General features: G+C 45.0%; 1 protein-coding gene across 1 annotated transcript in view; it reads left to right on the top strand.

Moving 5' to 3' along the window:
* Positions 1-12,039: 12,039 nt before the first annotated feature.
* Positions 12,040-16,454, top strand: part of ADGRB1 (adhesion G protein-coupled receptor B1) — a 279,826-nt gene continuing 275,411 nt past the window's right edge. Inside the window, exon 1 of the mRNA XM_065753423.1 lies at positions 12,040-12,621. The gene's annotated coding sequence lies outside the window, so the exon portion shown is untranslated. The remainder of the gene's footprint in view (positions 12,622-16,454) is intronic.

The raw sequence follows: 16,454 nt of genomic DNA, 5'->3' as shown, positions 1-16,454 counted from the left end.
CACAGAAAATTTTAAAGTAGAGTTCTGACAAGATTAATTTTCTACTTCAGACAACGATTCATCTATTAGAGATTCTTTAATAGTTAATTATTAATCTCCATTATTAATAAATAGCTCTGGATTCATGGATTCACATTGTAATAATGCATACCCCTAAAGTTCTAATGTATTTGACAATTACAGAAACATGTAATATTCATTGAAGTATAGAAGTTAGCACTGAATTTCTGACGAAGTACATTTTGCAACCCACTAGAAGTTACTTTTCTCTGTGATTTTAGGCAATTTTGGAGAAAGTGGTTTCTTTATGGCACACCATCTTGCTCTGATAATGACTTAAAACCTAAAGTCACGATAAGGATAAGGGGACTGCTATTCAGGAGTACATATCTGCATTTCCAGCTCTTGAGACTTGAAGCTCCTTTTTTGGAGACTTGTTTTATGTCTGTCAAAAATTTTGAGCTGAAATAAACATACTGAGATAGGTAAAATCCAAACTAACATGATTTTTTTTTACAAGGAGGTTGATGGGTTTTTTCATCTGCAGAAAAAGAAAACACCCAAACAAACACAATCAAAACATTTCACTTTGATTTGCTTCCTAACAAGATGCTTCCTTTTATTTTTTTTTTTAATTTGAACTGATGTTCCATTTAGATTTTATTCTACAGTGCTGAGAAAACATGTTTCATATCTTGAAAACAACATGAAGAAATTTATTGTGGGTGGAAGGCAACATTCTTGCAAACTCAGATATTCTGGTCTTGTTAGCCTGTTTGTTTTCCATTTTCAGTTAGCCATCTATTTTTTGTTGTTGTTCATTTCAGATATGCCTCCAACTTATTTATTTATTGACTTACCTTGCAGAATTGGCAGCAAAATGAAAAAAACAGTTATTCCCACATCTCTGTTTAGCAAACAGCTTGTCACTATCTGTGCCCAGGGGTGTCCAGAAATTGCTCTAGATCTCCAGATAACATTTTAATGTAATTGAGAATAAGTAACATAGAGTAGAAATAACAACAGAGTAATAGCAATGATAACAGGACATATTTAAGCAGTTTTGGATTAGTGATGATTACGGTTTTCCAGACAGTTTTTGAGTGAATGAAGCCAAACCAATCCCTTTCTCATTCTATGTCTTATAAGAAAATTCTTCACTTTGGTTGAATGTAAGTCACTGTTCCCCTTATTATTATTATTGGACTAGATTATCTTAGTGGTGTTTTCCTGCCTTAATGATTCTATGATTTTGTGATTATAACCCTTGGTCTCTGATGTCCCTTGTGTTCCCAGGTCTGAAATGGAGACCATGAGAGTTCTCTTTTCCAGGGAAGCTAGGGTGAAGCTGCCCTTCTAGTCAATGATCTGATTTTTTGATGGTCTTCAGTGGAGCCAGGAGTTGGGAGTCAACGAACCTCATGGGTCCTTTCCAACTCGGGACATTCTGTGACTGTATGATTCTTTAATTCAAGCAAGGAGCAGCAGCTGCTGAGCTTCTCTCAGCTGAGGGATCACATTCCCTCATATAAGAGCAGAAGGATTGCAGATGACTTCTAACTTCAACCTTATGCAGCTCTTAGTGTGTTGCAATGGCCAGAACAAGGGTGCATGAGATGGAGATGGTCCTGATGTTGAGTTTCATCCATTGGCAAGCAGACAGAGGTTATTCTCTTGGTCTGTAAAAGTTGCAGAGAGGGAGTGAACCATTTCTTGGGCTTCTGCTACATCACAGCCTTGAATTGACAGCATTCTTAAGTGAGCTGAACCTCTGTCATTCAGCCAGAGAAACATTTTCCCCTCTGCTCAGCTCTGCCATGCCAACTTAGCACTAATAAAGTCAGCTGAGAAGGAGCTTGCAACTTCCATTTCTGCTAGAGTACAATGAAAGGCAAACATCCTCAAAAATCATGCAGATATATCTTTTGGATAAAACCTTTTCATTCTGATTTTTGGGAACTTGTTGAAACTGATGTTGCAAACGCATTTCAAGCACTGGAAAAGGTTTCCCAGAGAGTTGGTGGATACCGCATCCCTAGAAATATTCAAGGTTGGTCTGGATGGACTCTGAGCACCCTGATCTAGCTATAGGTGCCCCTTTTCATTGCAAGGAGTAGGACTGGATGACCCTTAATGATACCTTCCGACTCAAACCGATTGTATGATTAAATTGGATAGATGCTAGGGTTTGAGTTTTGATTTGAAACTGAGTAGTTCGGTGCTCTGAAAATGATTCTCCTGGAATGATGCCCACAGGTGTGTATGGCAACATCTTCTGCACCTTCATTTCTCTGTGCTACAATGCCTGCCAAACAACAGTGTTTCTACTTCACTAAAAAACAGAATCCATCAGAGTATTTATGCATGCTCCCCCACAATGAGAATAACAAGGGAGTTTAAGAGAAGTAACAATCTTTTTTTCCTCCTTCCCTGTGGGCAGGAAATATACTGGCTTATTTTGATATGACTTTGATTTGCTTTCTGTTTTTGTGCTTCTTTTCTTTGAACAAGAAGCTTGAGATAGGACCAGAAGACTGGCTGCTACCAGCAACTTACTCCCATTTGCATCCGCTAATTATTCATCTGCCAGCTCATCAGTATGCTTTTTGATATGTCACACTTTTGTAGAGAATTTCCCTGTCATCCTTATGCTGGTGTTCTCAGCCTGGAAGAATGAACCACCTGTGACCCTACCAGCATGGGTCTGAATCAGCTTGTCACTGTTCATCTCTTCCTGATATTCTTAGTCTCTAACTAGTTTGGCATTTTCCCTGTGCTTTTCTATGCTGGAGGTATTTCCACTGAGAGCCCAATATTCCACATCTGCTTCATAGTTATATTTAGTGTGAAAATATCTGATTCAAAAGGTAAGAAAGATTTCCTTTTGCAGATATCCACTATTCTGACAAAGTAAAGCACTGAAGAAATATTTAAAAGTATTTTTACAAATGTGTTTCGTGGCATAGTATTGTGATTGCTTAAAACTTCATTTGAGCTCAGGCTGATTTGGGCTGTTGTCCAGTTCATTGATCAATCTTCCTCTTTAAAAGACAAGCTTTTGTAAGTAAATGCTAGTGACAACCATTTCTTCCAGGCATAAGATGGGCTGTGCAAGATCTGAGATTTTTGTAGCCAGAAGGCTTCACACTTTCTATGTTTAAAGTCCCGTGGCAATCACTTTTTAATAAGTACTGGGGAATTTATTCTTCTAGGGTTCATCTAAACCTGCATCAAGGGAGAGAGAGACATCCACTCTGCAGTATGGGGGATTTACACAAGTCTGAGATGATATCCATCACCTCTCAACTGTCAAAGGCTCATATGTCAACACAAGCAAATGTACTCAAAGGTAGGGTCATGATTATGTGCACTTATAGGAATATTGCTACTTCAAGACCATGGAAGGTGTTTGCAGACTTTTTGCAGATTTTTTTTTGTAATTATTATTTTGTAGCTGTGCAGCATCGACTATCAAATTTGCACTGCTAAAGGATGGAATAAAAATACATCTGCTCTGATGACAAAGTTCCCTGCTTTTCTCGTTTCATCAATATTATCATCAGTGACCAAAAGGACACGGCCAAAATTGCACAGGATCTGAGTCCTCCTTGAGGAAGAAAGCAAATCAAGGAGAACAGTTGTGTGTTAAGAAAGTCATGAGTTAGTATCTGAATTTCTGTCATCCTTATACATATCTATTCAGACGAGATTCAAGGAATATGAGGGAAAAAGTAAGATCTCTGTCTCAAAACATTTAGAAAATCAGCGTTGACGAGCTCCACTGTTTGTCATGCTTGTACAAATGTGGCAATTGTATTGTTAAACTTAATATTTATCAAGAACAGAGCAGAAATGATGACTTGCAAGAGTTTTTCATGCAGCTTGAAGTACATCAGCTCAGTAAACAAAAGGCAACAAAGTTTAGGGAAGGAATAATCAACTGGATGTTCTCAGTCTCTTCTAATATTTCAGATCAATCCTACACTCTTGGAGATTTGCTGATTTTGTGCCTTTACCATCTCTGGAGATCCTTATTCCCATTTCACCATTGTTCCCAGGCAGAGTTGCTTTGGAGTCAGTGATGAAGTGTGGAGGAGTTGAAGGAAAATGTGGCTGATATTCGGGACCAAACTTCCAGAAACAAGTGTACCTGCTTCAGCCTGTTCTGCTGCTTCCCATTAGTTGATCTACTTCCCATCTTCAGGCACACTTTGTAGTCCTGCAAGATATCTACTTGGTGAGGAAAGGGAAGATAGGAAGGAAATCAGTAGTGTCTGACTGTACATGTGGGATTTGTTGTAAAAAATAAATACATTACTATTAAAAAGAAGAAAAGAAAAAAATACACTCTAAATAAATAAACATGGTTCATTATATATTAAATAACATTCTGAATAACAAAGTCCTCTTTGAAAGAAATACAGAACACAGATATCACTCGAGAAGAGGGAAAAGACAAATGCAATCTGCAAACAGGCATTTTAGGTCACGCTGCCCAGTCTGAACAAGGTTGAACTAGGGGTACAGCTAGGGCTGGAAGTGGTCTCACGGTCATGGATCTAGGATGGAGTGGGGGCACCATGACACTTGAATTCTTTCCCAGTATGACATTTGGGTGACACCAGGGAGAGGAATGGGGTAGAGAAAAGGGAAATAAACAAGTGGGTCACTGGGATAAGGTCTGGGGTGTAATGGAATGGAACCACAACACTTGTGTTCTTCATCACTGGGATATTTGAATGATACCAGGGAAAAGGAAGTAATGGGGAGGTTGGGGATCCCAATATGTGGATCAATGGGATGAGGCCTAGGATGGAAAGGGTACACAAAGACACTTGGTTCTTTTGTCACTGGAACATTTGGATAACACCAGAGAGAGGGAGATAATGGGAAACTGTGCACCCACAAGGAAAGAGGAACCCAACACCTGAGTCAGTGGGAGGGGTCTGGGATGGAGTGTTGCTCTCTTGCTCTTGGTGTTCTTAGGATCATTTTACAGAGCAGATAAGGAACTTTTCTCTGCATAAATGACATCAGGGGTTTTTATTTTTCTCTGATTGCCTTACAAATTTCCCTGGTCTCCAAACTCTGCATCTAGTCCTCAGACAGCTCTCTAGAAGAAAAGGAAGATGATTTTAGAATCTGTGGCTTCCCCTGAGAGGAGTAGGAAATGCTGGGAAGAGGAGGAAAGTCCTTCAGTGCTGGTGGTCTTGATTCCCATTGAATTCCATAATGAAAATAATGAGATAGGCTTCACTCAAACTGCAGCATTTGTGTTTATTTATGGAAATTCAGAGGGCCACACATTTTGAGAGTTATAAAAAAAATAGAAAAGAAAAACCTAGAAAACAAACCTTACATAGGAGTTGAATTGAATCTAATATGATTCGACTGCATCTCTTAAGCTTACTTAAACATTTAATTTTGTTCACTTATTCTGTCCCTGAGTACATATGGATTTCATAGAGGTTTAAGTTTAACAGGGCAGAAGAAAGTTGCCCAAAACTGAAACAGGCTTTATGCACAAGTCATGATGTTTTGTTCAAAACTCAGAGGGAAGAAAGCATTATATCTATTTTAGGTGTCTTATTTTCAGATTAAAGGAAACAGCGCAAGAAGGAAAAATCACCCTTCCTTGGTGAGAGGGAATTCAAAAGGAATTGTCTTAAAACTTTGGGATGACAATACTAAGAATGCAAAGAAAGACAATGCAGTGTCATGATTTGTTTCTGGGGGAGAGAGTAACTCTTCTCTTCTTGAAGTATATTCAATCAGTGCAATAATTCTCAGAAATGTTTATGGTGAAATTGAACCTGAAAGGGTACAGATTCAATCGACTCCTCTGACAAGGCCTTCTCCTGTGAGCTTTGACATCCTCTGCTCTGATGTGGCCTCACTGAAAGCACTATTTGTGGTTTTGGGTGCCACAACATAAGAAGGACATAAAACTATCAAAGAGCACCCAAAGGAGGTCTAAAAAGATGATGAAGGGTATGGAGGACAAGGTGAAAGGTGTGTGTTTCTCCATTGGTTTGTTTGACCAAGAGAAGAGGAGACTGAGGGAAGGCCTCATGGTCTCCTATAGCACCTCACAAGGGCTCCTGCTAAGTATTTACAAATTTACTCCAGTACCAAGCAGCTTAACAGCCGAGTTTGTTCCAACTGATTTCACTGATGTATGGCAGAATACAATGACAGTCTGATAAATGGCTTTTCCATTATCATAAACCGGATACTTTCCATCATACATAATAATTGCACCTGAGAAAACACAAACGTTATAGATCTGAGTTTCGGTGAGTACTTTCTTTAGTCTTACAGTCATTATTTTTATTTCCTTATTCAAGCATAATTCAGCCTTAACAATAACAATTTCTGAGGTAAAGTCAATGAGCTACGCATTATAAGTTCAACCTCATACTTCAGCATTATAGAAGATATGCTTGGGTGAAATACATATGTGAAAGTACATACATAATATGATGTGAAAGTTACAGATGTTTATTCAGGAAAGCATCAGAGGAGCAGATCTTGAAAGGTACTGAGCACTCTCAAATTCTGTTGCATTCTGTGAAATCCTGGCAAAAATTAGATTTTGGAGTTGAATTATTTAAGTCTTCAAAGTTAGGCTGGAATAAATGCCTTTCTAGAGATCTTTTACCCCATTTTTCTTGGTTACTTTTCTTTTTTGACATCACTGAGAAGTTGACTTGGATCTTTGCATGTAAACTAACTGAAATATATTCACTGGGTGTCGTGAACATGATGGGCAAGAAGATGGCCTACAGTTTTGGCTGTTAGCTGTTTAGAAATGACTGGTGAAGATGTCGTCCATTCAGCTATGATTTCATTGATATATGGAATTTAAAATGTATGCCCACAGGAGAGTATTTTCCCCTTTTCAAATATTTTATTAAGTGCAAGGACAGAGGAGAAGGGAGTTTGCCCTAACTCTGTTGGATGCAAAACTGCATGTGTCAGTTGCTGTTCTGTTGAAAAACTGAAGCTCGTGCCCTGTAGTCAAGAAGCTTACTAGTGTCCTTACAAATAGCTTCAATGGATAATGTTCCCTCACTCTGTCGTTTATATACACCAAATACCAAGCAGGAAAAGAAAGAAACTCTTCAGTAGGGTTCTTAGCCTTCTCCTGGGGCTAGAAATGCTTGATCGCTGAAATTAGACATTTTATTATTATTATTGTTGTTATTTTGTGGAAAAAGAGAGTTTTTTCTGTGATCAGCAAGAAAGAAGTGTCAGTATTATTGCAAAAAACAAAAAAGTTACTACTTTAAAATTACTTTGAATTTTGAAAGGTAACCTCATGATAGCATAACAAACAAAGCAGTTGTGATGTAAGTTGAATCTGAAGTATTTCCACTGGCCTGAATTAAATTCATGCACCATGCTGAACTGCCAGTTTGTGAAAGCAGTTCTGTCATATTAAGTTTTTCTCAGGTTTTTGTTGCAGACAGTTTGGACTTCAACTTTCCCCAGTATGGAAAATTAATTTCCTGTTTCACTGTCCAGGTATCATTCCTGTGAAAAGGGATACACAAGCCTATGCAACACTAAAATGTTTTATATTTCATGCTCTGCTTGCTGGTACCCAGGCAAGAAGCTGCTTCTTGTTGTGTATTTCCACTTTTTCCTTTGATTTAGGAGTTCTCAATCATAGCGTGTTGTAACTACAAGGAAATGAAATTCTCTTGCTCTCTGCTAAAATATGAAGATTTACTTGGGGAAACAACTCCGTAAATACTACGTACTGCCATCTATAGCTCTGCCTGGGAAACACGCACAAGCTCTGCTCACAAAACTGCTTTTTCCACCACCAAATGAACCTATTGTGTTAACCACAGCTTTAAAAATATGGCTATCAGTTTCCAACAGCTACAGCGGGTAAGGGCTCTATAATTATTATTACCATTGTTAACTTTAGAAGGTGTTCAGCTCTTTCCCCTTTGTGAATATAATTTCCAGAAAGACATAAGGAAGTGCTGAAAGCACGTTAGACAGATTCCCTTTATGTGTCCATTTGGGACACTCCAGTTCTGACTTCACTAGCAATAGTGCCATTCTGTTCTCTGCAGTAATGCAGGCATGTAGTAGATACAATGCAGTTCACTCTAAGATAAAAATGTTCAATGTTTTAGCAGCTTCCTGCTTATTAGAATATTTTTTTTCTCTCTCTCACTATATATATATATGTATATATTTCCTTTCCTGCTTTTATACCCACATTCGTGACTCTCAGACTCTGGTTGTGGATGCCCACTAGCTATTGCCCTTGCCACATAAGTCTTCATAAGATGACTATGTGATGTCCATGGCAACTGCAAGCATGAGAAATCTCAAAAGGAATACCCAAGATCAGGACCTAGGTAGGAGAGGTATGTTAGTTCACAGACCAATGTTCTTCTCCGAATATTAGTTTTCTCTCTTTCTCTTTCCTATGGCACTCACACTGTTAGGTCCTGACAGCACTAGTTGTCTGCCCTGTGTAACCTCAGAAGTCCTCACACCATGTTCTGGTGGGACAGGCTCAGCCAGTTTGGGTGGATCTCAAGCCTTTTGGTTATTTCTGCATTGTTTCAAACAAAATGGCTCTATTGAAGGGCTAGAAGTAAACTGTACGAGCCCAGGAATGAGCAACAATGTTTTAATGGGCATGGTGGTGACGGATTGATGACTGGACTAGAGGATTTTGGTGGTCTTTTCCAACCGTAATGCTTCTATAATTCTATGAACGACATCCCTACATGACAAGCAGAGGGATAACCACCAATGCAAAGCTGCCTTTAAATCTACAGCATCCTAGTGCTGTAGACTCAGTGATTCCCATCAGAAACACCTTTGGGAACTATGAAGAATGTCAAGGGGGAAAACACTGCTACTGCAACTTCTCCATCCCCTCCATGGCATTCATTGAGGCCCACCCCCCAAAATATGAAACAGGAGTATTTCATGGAGATACTCCTGTTGGCATATCCTTGGGAAGTAATTCCCCATGAAGTAGGATTTTCCTGAGAGATGGATCTTCCCTGCCTTCTCCATGCTTTGCACCGGTCTCAGCAATATGGCAGGTAGCGTTGAACAGGTAAGGCTGAAACCCAGAGTTTTGCAGTGAAAAGAGAACTCTGTGTGAATTAATGTGTTTCATTTCAGGCTATTCATACCAACAGTGAATTTGACCATAGTAAGTGTAATTTAACCCCAAAGATCTTAGTGTGAAGAAGCACTGAAATAATTCTCCATTTGATATTTCCCCCACTGTTGGTTTTGAGGAAGACTGGGAATTAAAGAGGCCAGGCGGTTTAGGGATTATGTCTGTCTTATGTTGGTAGGATGGGAGGAAGGGGTTCACAAGTTCGGCAATTAAGAAACCTGAGGAGCTGAGAACATCTTTTGTTCTGCTAATGGGCTTCTCTACCCTCGGAAGCGCCCATCAGCAGTGAGTTTCACAAATGCTGGTATACAGTGGCAGAGTTATTCTTAATCCCTTCACAGGTGGGCAAAAGGAAAGCAACTAGGTGGGTGATGCACTGCTCAACCCCAATCCTCCCTGGAAGGTACACAGTGAGAAATACGGAGATCAACGCTCTCTTCTCTGTGTGTTTAAATGTGAGGTTCTTTAACGAGGGTCTGGAGGTTCACGGACCTCCCCCACATAAGGCTGCGTAGAAATGGGCTGCAGTGTTTTTTTGCTTTGCACTGAGATGCAAGAGATTTCCGGCATGCCTTATGGCAGCAGTGGAGGGTATAAGCGGGTATAATTTTTTTATTTATTTATTTTTTTCTGTAGCACTTTTTGGTGCTTTTTGCTTCTGCTGAGCTTCTTTACCCCATAACGTAGGAGTGATTCAAGCTGTACCCTGCTCCACCCAAGCCTCAGGGCATGGAAAATGCACACCCTCTCCCATTCCTCCACCCCCCCCCCCCCCCCGGCCCGGTTTACCAGCCAAAGTCATGGCCAAAATATCCAACCCATCTCCCAAATACTTTATATGGGAGTTGCTCGTTTGTTGTTTTTTTTTTTTTGCCAGCCTCCTTGTGCTTCCCAGTCAAACACGCTGGAGAAAAAGAAGAGAAGGAATCTTTGGGGGACCTGGAGGTGCACTTCTCGAAGGAAAGGAAGCCGACCAAATAAATTCTTGAGAGACCGGAGAAAGGGAGAGATTCCCATTCTGAGCATGCACCCTGCTAATCCGGCATAGCCGCCTGTCGGCTGAAAATATGCATTTCAGGTTCCATCTGCCCTCTTTGCTCCAGTCCCTGCTTTGAAACTGGAGATGTCACAGATGCCTTTGGCCAGCAGTGCTGCAGCGCTGGCTGGGAATGAGAGGCGGCTGGATTGCCAGGGTTTACTGTTCAGCTCCTCCTGATGAAAGATTTCTTCCTTTTTTTTCTATTTCATTCCCCCAAGCCCTCCTTGTACCTAGAAGTTTTCGGGGGAGAAAAAGGGTTTGGAGACGTGGAGGGAAGAGTTTGAAAGGGCTGGATGAGGTGAGGGGAAGGAAGAAAAACCAAGGGCAGGGAATGGAGGCAAGAAGGAGGAGAATGAAAGTGCCCCTGGGGTGTCCATGGGGAGGGGACCAGGGTGCTTATAACCCTTCCTGGAGCAGAGGGAGAACAAGCGAGGATAACCAGCACCATTCCGTGATACTATCTTTAGATCTGCCCCACAAGGTAGGTCCGTGCCTCTCCAGCAAGCATGGAGGTTGCTTCTGCAGGGAAAGTAGCTGCTTTCCTCCTCCTGGAGCAGAAAGGGTTAAAGGCAAGGGGCAGGTCCTGGAGCCAGGCAGGATGCTGGAGTCCCCCAGCTCTCCTTTCTCCCTCTCCCTTCCCACCCATCTCCTTCATTAAGCTCCTCATTACCGGGGGCACCTTCTCCAGGCTGCAAACTCAAGAAGCGGCACCAAAACCCCAGAGCTGCCGGGATACAGCATAGACCTTTCTCCCAGCCCCCTCCTCACCTCCCACCCCCACCCCCTTCCCTCCTCCATCTGCTCAAGCCTGAAAAACACCCTGAGGGTATTGCACTGGGGTGAGAGATCCCCCCCTGTGACACACCAATAGCTGCGTGCGGATGAAGCTGGGAGGAATGCTAGGACAGAGGTTAAATAAATAAATAAATAAATAAGAAAGGGTTAATGGCTCTTGCCGTTCACTGGCATAACCGTGGTGGGAATCCATGGTCACGTGGGGGGGGGGTAGGAGGGGGGGTAGGGGGGGGGGGAGATGTGCATGGGGAGATTCAGCCCCCCTCCCTCCCCCCCCCCCCAGGATCCCCCGTCCGCCTGCAGGGCTGGAAGCGGTGGGGGTGGATGAGAGGATCGCTGCCCTCCAGCGTCCTGTTCCGTGCCCCAGACTTCTTAGCGGTGGATGGGGACCCTATCAGCCCCCTCTCCCCCCTCCCTGACCCTGCGCATCCCTCTGCGAGCGCCTCTCTCCCGCAAGTTTGGAAAAGAGGGAAAGCTGAGCCCCTCTCCTCCTCTCTCCCCCGCCCCCCCCCTCCCCTCCTCCAGACCCATCACCGCCGATCCCAGCTCCCTTTTCACCTCCTGTCTCCCTGCTTAGGGCTAAGTTGTCCCGGAGAGGCTGCGCTGCCCGGTTGCCAACGCGCTCCGGCTTTTTTTTTTTTGGCTCTTGTGCTCCATCCATCCATCCATCCATCCATCCATCCATCCATCCATCCATCCATCCATCCATCCATCCATCCATCCATCCATCCATCCATCCATCCACCCTCTCCTCCTATAGGCTAGCGGAGCATGCCCGATGCAAATGCCGTGGCACTTCGGGTCCGTGCCTATAGCCGCCTGTTTTACAAAGCTCCGATCCGTGCGTGTGCGTGTGGATGTGTGTGCGTTTTATCCCTCCCTCCCATCCCTCCCTTCCTCTCTCTCTCTCTCTCTCACTCTAATGTGTGATCTGGAAAGCTTATAAAAGCCTGATGTAATCCTTAATGCAGCCCCTGGCTACAAAGACTGGATCTAGTTTCACAGAGAGAGATTCAGAAGCAGAATTAAAAAAAAAAAAGGAAAAAAAAGTGTGTGTGTGGGGGGGGGGGGGTGGGGGAGAAGAGAGAGAAAGAGAGAAAAGCAGACGAGTGGATTTTAACCAAACATATCTTTCTGGAGAAGACGGTTCTCTCTCTTCGTTGCTGGGAAAGCTACTCTGAACCCTGCTGTATATTTTTGTGAGGGAAGAAGAAGAAGAAGACTTGATTGCTTGGATCTAATGCTTTGCTGGCTTTTAACTGCGTTTTTCTGCTCTCCTAAGGATTCCTCAAAACCCAGCTTAATTATTTTCAGCTTTTCTCTTCCACCTGCCTCTCTGCAGAGACACCAAAGGTTCTCCCTTCCTCTCCCTCCTCACTTCCATTTCTTTTAGAATATTTCCCCCCCACCACCACCCTTCTCCGTTTGATATATACATATATATATAAATGTGTATGTATATATGTACGTAGAGGCAAGAGTGGAGGGAGAGTGAGCTCTGCCTTTTGGACTCCACACGCTGCCCAATGTTGGGTTGGTTACCCCTGGATATGTCGCTGCTTTCCATTTGGAATTTGACAAAGGGAAGAAGGAGGATATAAAACCTGGGGAGCTGTGCAAGGTAAGGGGATCCTGACAACCCTTCCTTCTCCCGAGGAGGGGAGGGATGGGGGGACTTCTCCGGGATGTGCGTTGTGGGGTCTCTCCATCCACTGGGGGTGAAGCATCGGTGGGCACCATCTCCTGGGCTTTTTGCCCCTGGAAAACAGCATCTGCTGGAGGTTTTCTTCTCTAACCCCATCCCCCCCCCTCCATCCCCTTTCCCCCTTTCCTCCCTCCCATACTCTGCACTGCAATTTGGAGCGATGGAGCATAATGGGAAGTTTTAACTTTCGTGCTTGCGGGTCCTGTGGGCAAACATCGAGCAGCGTTGGGGAAACAGTGATGTCTGCAGGATGCGGGGAGGCGGGGGAAAGGCTTTTTTTTTTTTTTTTTTTTTTTTTTGTCCTGGGGAAATGAGATGGGGAACGGGTTGTTTTCGAGGGAGAAAGGTGGGGGGCATCGCGGCGCGGAGCTGCAGAGCCAAGCGGGGCTGAACTGCAAAGTGCTGCGAATCCGCGGTGCTTCCACGGGTTCCGGGACTCCTCCATGCCTGCAATGTTGGCAAACAAAGTCTCGGAGAGAAAGGCAGCTGCGTGCCCCGGGCTTGAATCCTGCCTCTATCTGCCCCCCATCCCGGCTCTTTGCTTTCCTCCTCTCTCGTGGAGTTTTGGGGGGACCGCTCCTTGCTTTGCCGCTCATCACTCCGAGGCTGTGGACTGGGGAAGCAGTGAGCTTCCCATTCCTCACTCCTCAAATCAATGCTGTTTATCAATGCTCTGCTTCACACTGTAGGAGAAAATTATCTTTTAGCCTGTGTAGAAATCAGAGCATTAAACAGAGACGGTGCTCTGGGGAAGTCGGGGTACGCTGGTACCCACACACAGCTTTACCCTCTCCTATGGGGATGGGGTGGGGGGTGGGGGGAAGAAGGAGTCTCCATCAGGGATGCGTAATTACAAAGCATCTTGTTCTGAATCACCCTGTGTGGGAATGAATCGCAAAATTTGTCTCTCCCTCTTCCCCCACCGCCCCCTTTCCTTTCACGGCCTGACATTCGCTGATGGAGGGTAGCTGTTGATGCATCTCCAGACTTTCTCACAGAGGTATTTCAGCCATGGCTCTTCCATAGCTGGAAGGAGAAGTGAGGTTGGGGTTGGCAGGAGCTGGGAGATGGGTATCAGAGGGACTTTTCAGCGTGGTTGTGCCCCGTTCTACAGCATCAGTCCCTGGCAATCGAAGGCACCAGGTTGCAAATCAACTCTGCAAGGTACCTCCAGCTTGTGACTCATGCTTGTAGCCCTGCTCCTGCCCTGGCAGAGGAAACAACCCCTGTGAATCATTTGCACGGAGAGGAGGTGGGAGCAGTGGGGGGAAATATCAAGGCAAGGTCAGAGAGATGGAGGGCAAGAAGATTCCCCCTCCTACATCCCTGACCACCTCAGTCCCTTTCCAGCTGCAGTTTCCCAGGGTTAAAGCTCCATCCAGCTTCACCACGAGCCAGCTGACAGCTGATGGTTGAGGGAGGAGGAGGAAGGTGGAGGAAGAGCAAAGCTACTTTGACAGATGTCAAAACCTGCGCAAGAGTGGAGCAAAAATCACAGCACCTCAAAAGCTGGAGCCACCCCATTGGGGTGCCCAGGGGAGGTTGGGGTGCAGGCTGCATGGCCCCTTTACCTGTTGATTTGCTCCAGGTTTGCTGTCTCCTGGCCGTGCAAAGCCTAAGGAGAGCCAAGAGAGATGAGCCCTGGAGTTGACTGGCGACCTCCACCGCGTAGCAGGGAGGACTGTGTATTAATGATGATGACTCTGCTTTGGCTGGTGCTGAAATATCTGTATTATCTATTATCAGCTGGGAGACGAGGCTGGAGGCTTCGCAGAGCTGGGATCTCATCCAAAGCCCGGGCTGCTAAAGGAAACAAACAACTCCCCGTGCATGTTAAGTGGATTCCTAATTAATTAATGACTCATTAACCTGGGGCCCCAAAAACCATCCAACACCTTACTGAGGGAGAGGAGGGAGGTCGCAGAGTGGCCACAGGGCTGAGCCAAGCTGAAGCTGGGGACAAGTAGAGGGTTGGGTATGGTGGACGTGGCTCTCAGCTGCAGGACGGGAGATTGATTGAGGGGGACAGGGTGCAGTGAGGAGACCCCCACTTGGCTTTATGGAAGGGTGCAACATCCTTTATGCTAACTTCTGTTGGGGGGGGGGGGGGGGGGGGGGGGAGAAATAAGGCCAGGCAGGAACAGGCAAGGAGCAGTGCTCTTAGCTGCTCCCATGGCACTTGTAATAGCATTGCAGAGCCCTAAGTGCAGGGATAGGGGCTTGAAGTCTCTCTTCTCTTCCTTGGGCTCTACATGCCATCATTGCTTGGTGACTGGGGAAGGACTGGCTGCAAAACTGGGGAAGGACTGGCTGCAGAGTGGTTTTCTGCTAAAGATGGGGGAAACTGAGGCAGGGAAGGTATGCTGGACCCCATGCCCAGGCTGGGAAATGTCTGTACGTGTTATAGGGAAGGGGGAGCTCATGAATTCCAATAACATCCCAAGAAACAGCCAAAAGGTTGCAGGAAACACCAGTCCACCCTATGGAGAGCCCTGCTGGGATGTATAGGGATAGGGGTTGCATATCTTTACCCTGCATACATCCCCTTTTTTACAACCACCCCGAACTTCTTCCCCTCTTCGTCCTCCCTATAGCAACAGGGCTGTCCCAGTCGCTCGAGAGGAGTCCGGTGGCACTGCGAGGGAATGCCAGGGTCCCGCTGGTCCCCTTTCTTTCCCAACCCAAGCCGTTTCTCGCCGCGGGGGGAGCAGTCGGGGGCGGCCGGGGTTTGCGGTGAGCGGCGGGGAGATGGCGCTCGCAGCCCGGCGATGTCCGCCCGCCGCCCCCGGTGCGCACAGAAGGATGCTCGGCACAGCCCTCCGGAGCCATGCCCCCACCCTCCCTTCTATATCCCCACCTCTGAAAACCAAAAAAAAAAAAAAAAAAAAAAAAAGCCCAAACCAAAAAAACCAGCAACAACAACAACAACACCCCAAAATCCAACAAACAACCTGCGGTCGCGGCTTGCAATCGACATGCTGCCTCTCAGAAGTCATTTTCGTCCCCCCACCCCCACCCTCTTTTTTTTTTTTCTCGGTTGTTACCTTCCCATGTGCTTTTTGCCCCCCTCTCTCTGTTTATCCTCATTGCTTCCTCCCCACGTATTTGTCCTCCCAACACTTCTCCCCGATATCAGCATCCCTGTGAATGTAGATGTTGCTTGAGCAGCTCTGGGTGTGCAGTGTGTGGGCACAACTGCAGCTCTGCTCACTCCCATGCCCAAGATGGGGGGATGGAGCCTCCCCAGTCCCATGGGCTTGCTCTGGGTATGCAGGTTGTCTCTCAGTCCCTACACGATGTGGGTATCTAAACACTTCTGCCCAGAGTGCTTTCCAGCCAGGATCAGCCTCAGTTGTTGTTCTGGATGGGGAAAATGGTGATGGAGTGGTTTCCCATGTGTTTTCATTCCCTCCTTTTTGGGGACAGAGAATAGGAAGCAGTTCAATCTACAATCAAATTCATCACATCCAAATTCATTTCCTCCTTAAGCAGAAGTGTAGCATGCGGGAAATCCCCCATCATCATCATCAGTACCTGTTGCAGGATACCAGCTTAGCTCATTAATTAGTTCCAGGAAATCTGTGCTGGAAAACAAATGACTTTTCCTGAGCTTGATCCTGGGTCTAGAGCTGCTCGACTGCCACTTTTCCAGGATAGGTGCAAAAAAAGAGCAGAGTATTTTCTTCAAGATGGATGACAGACTGACTCTGTAATTGCCTTGCCTCCTCCCCTTGGAGAAAATTCACATC

The sequence above is a fragment of the Cyrtonyx montezumae genome, unplaced genomic scaffold (genome assembly GCF_038088225.1).
Source record: "Cyrtonyx montezumae isolate F1298 unplaced genomic scaffold, pur_monq_1.0 scaffold_8, whole genome shotgun sequence".
NCBI lineage: Eukaryota > Metazoa > Chordata > Aves > Galliformes > Odontophoridae > Cyrtonyx > Cyrtonyx montezumae.
The sequence above is the reverse complement of the archived record's forward strand: the minus strand, read 5'-3'. Positions and strand labels throughout refer to the sequence as shown.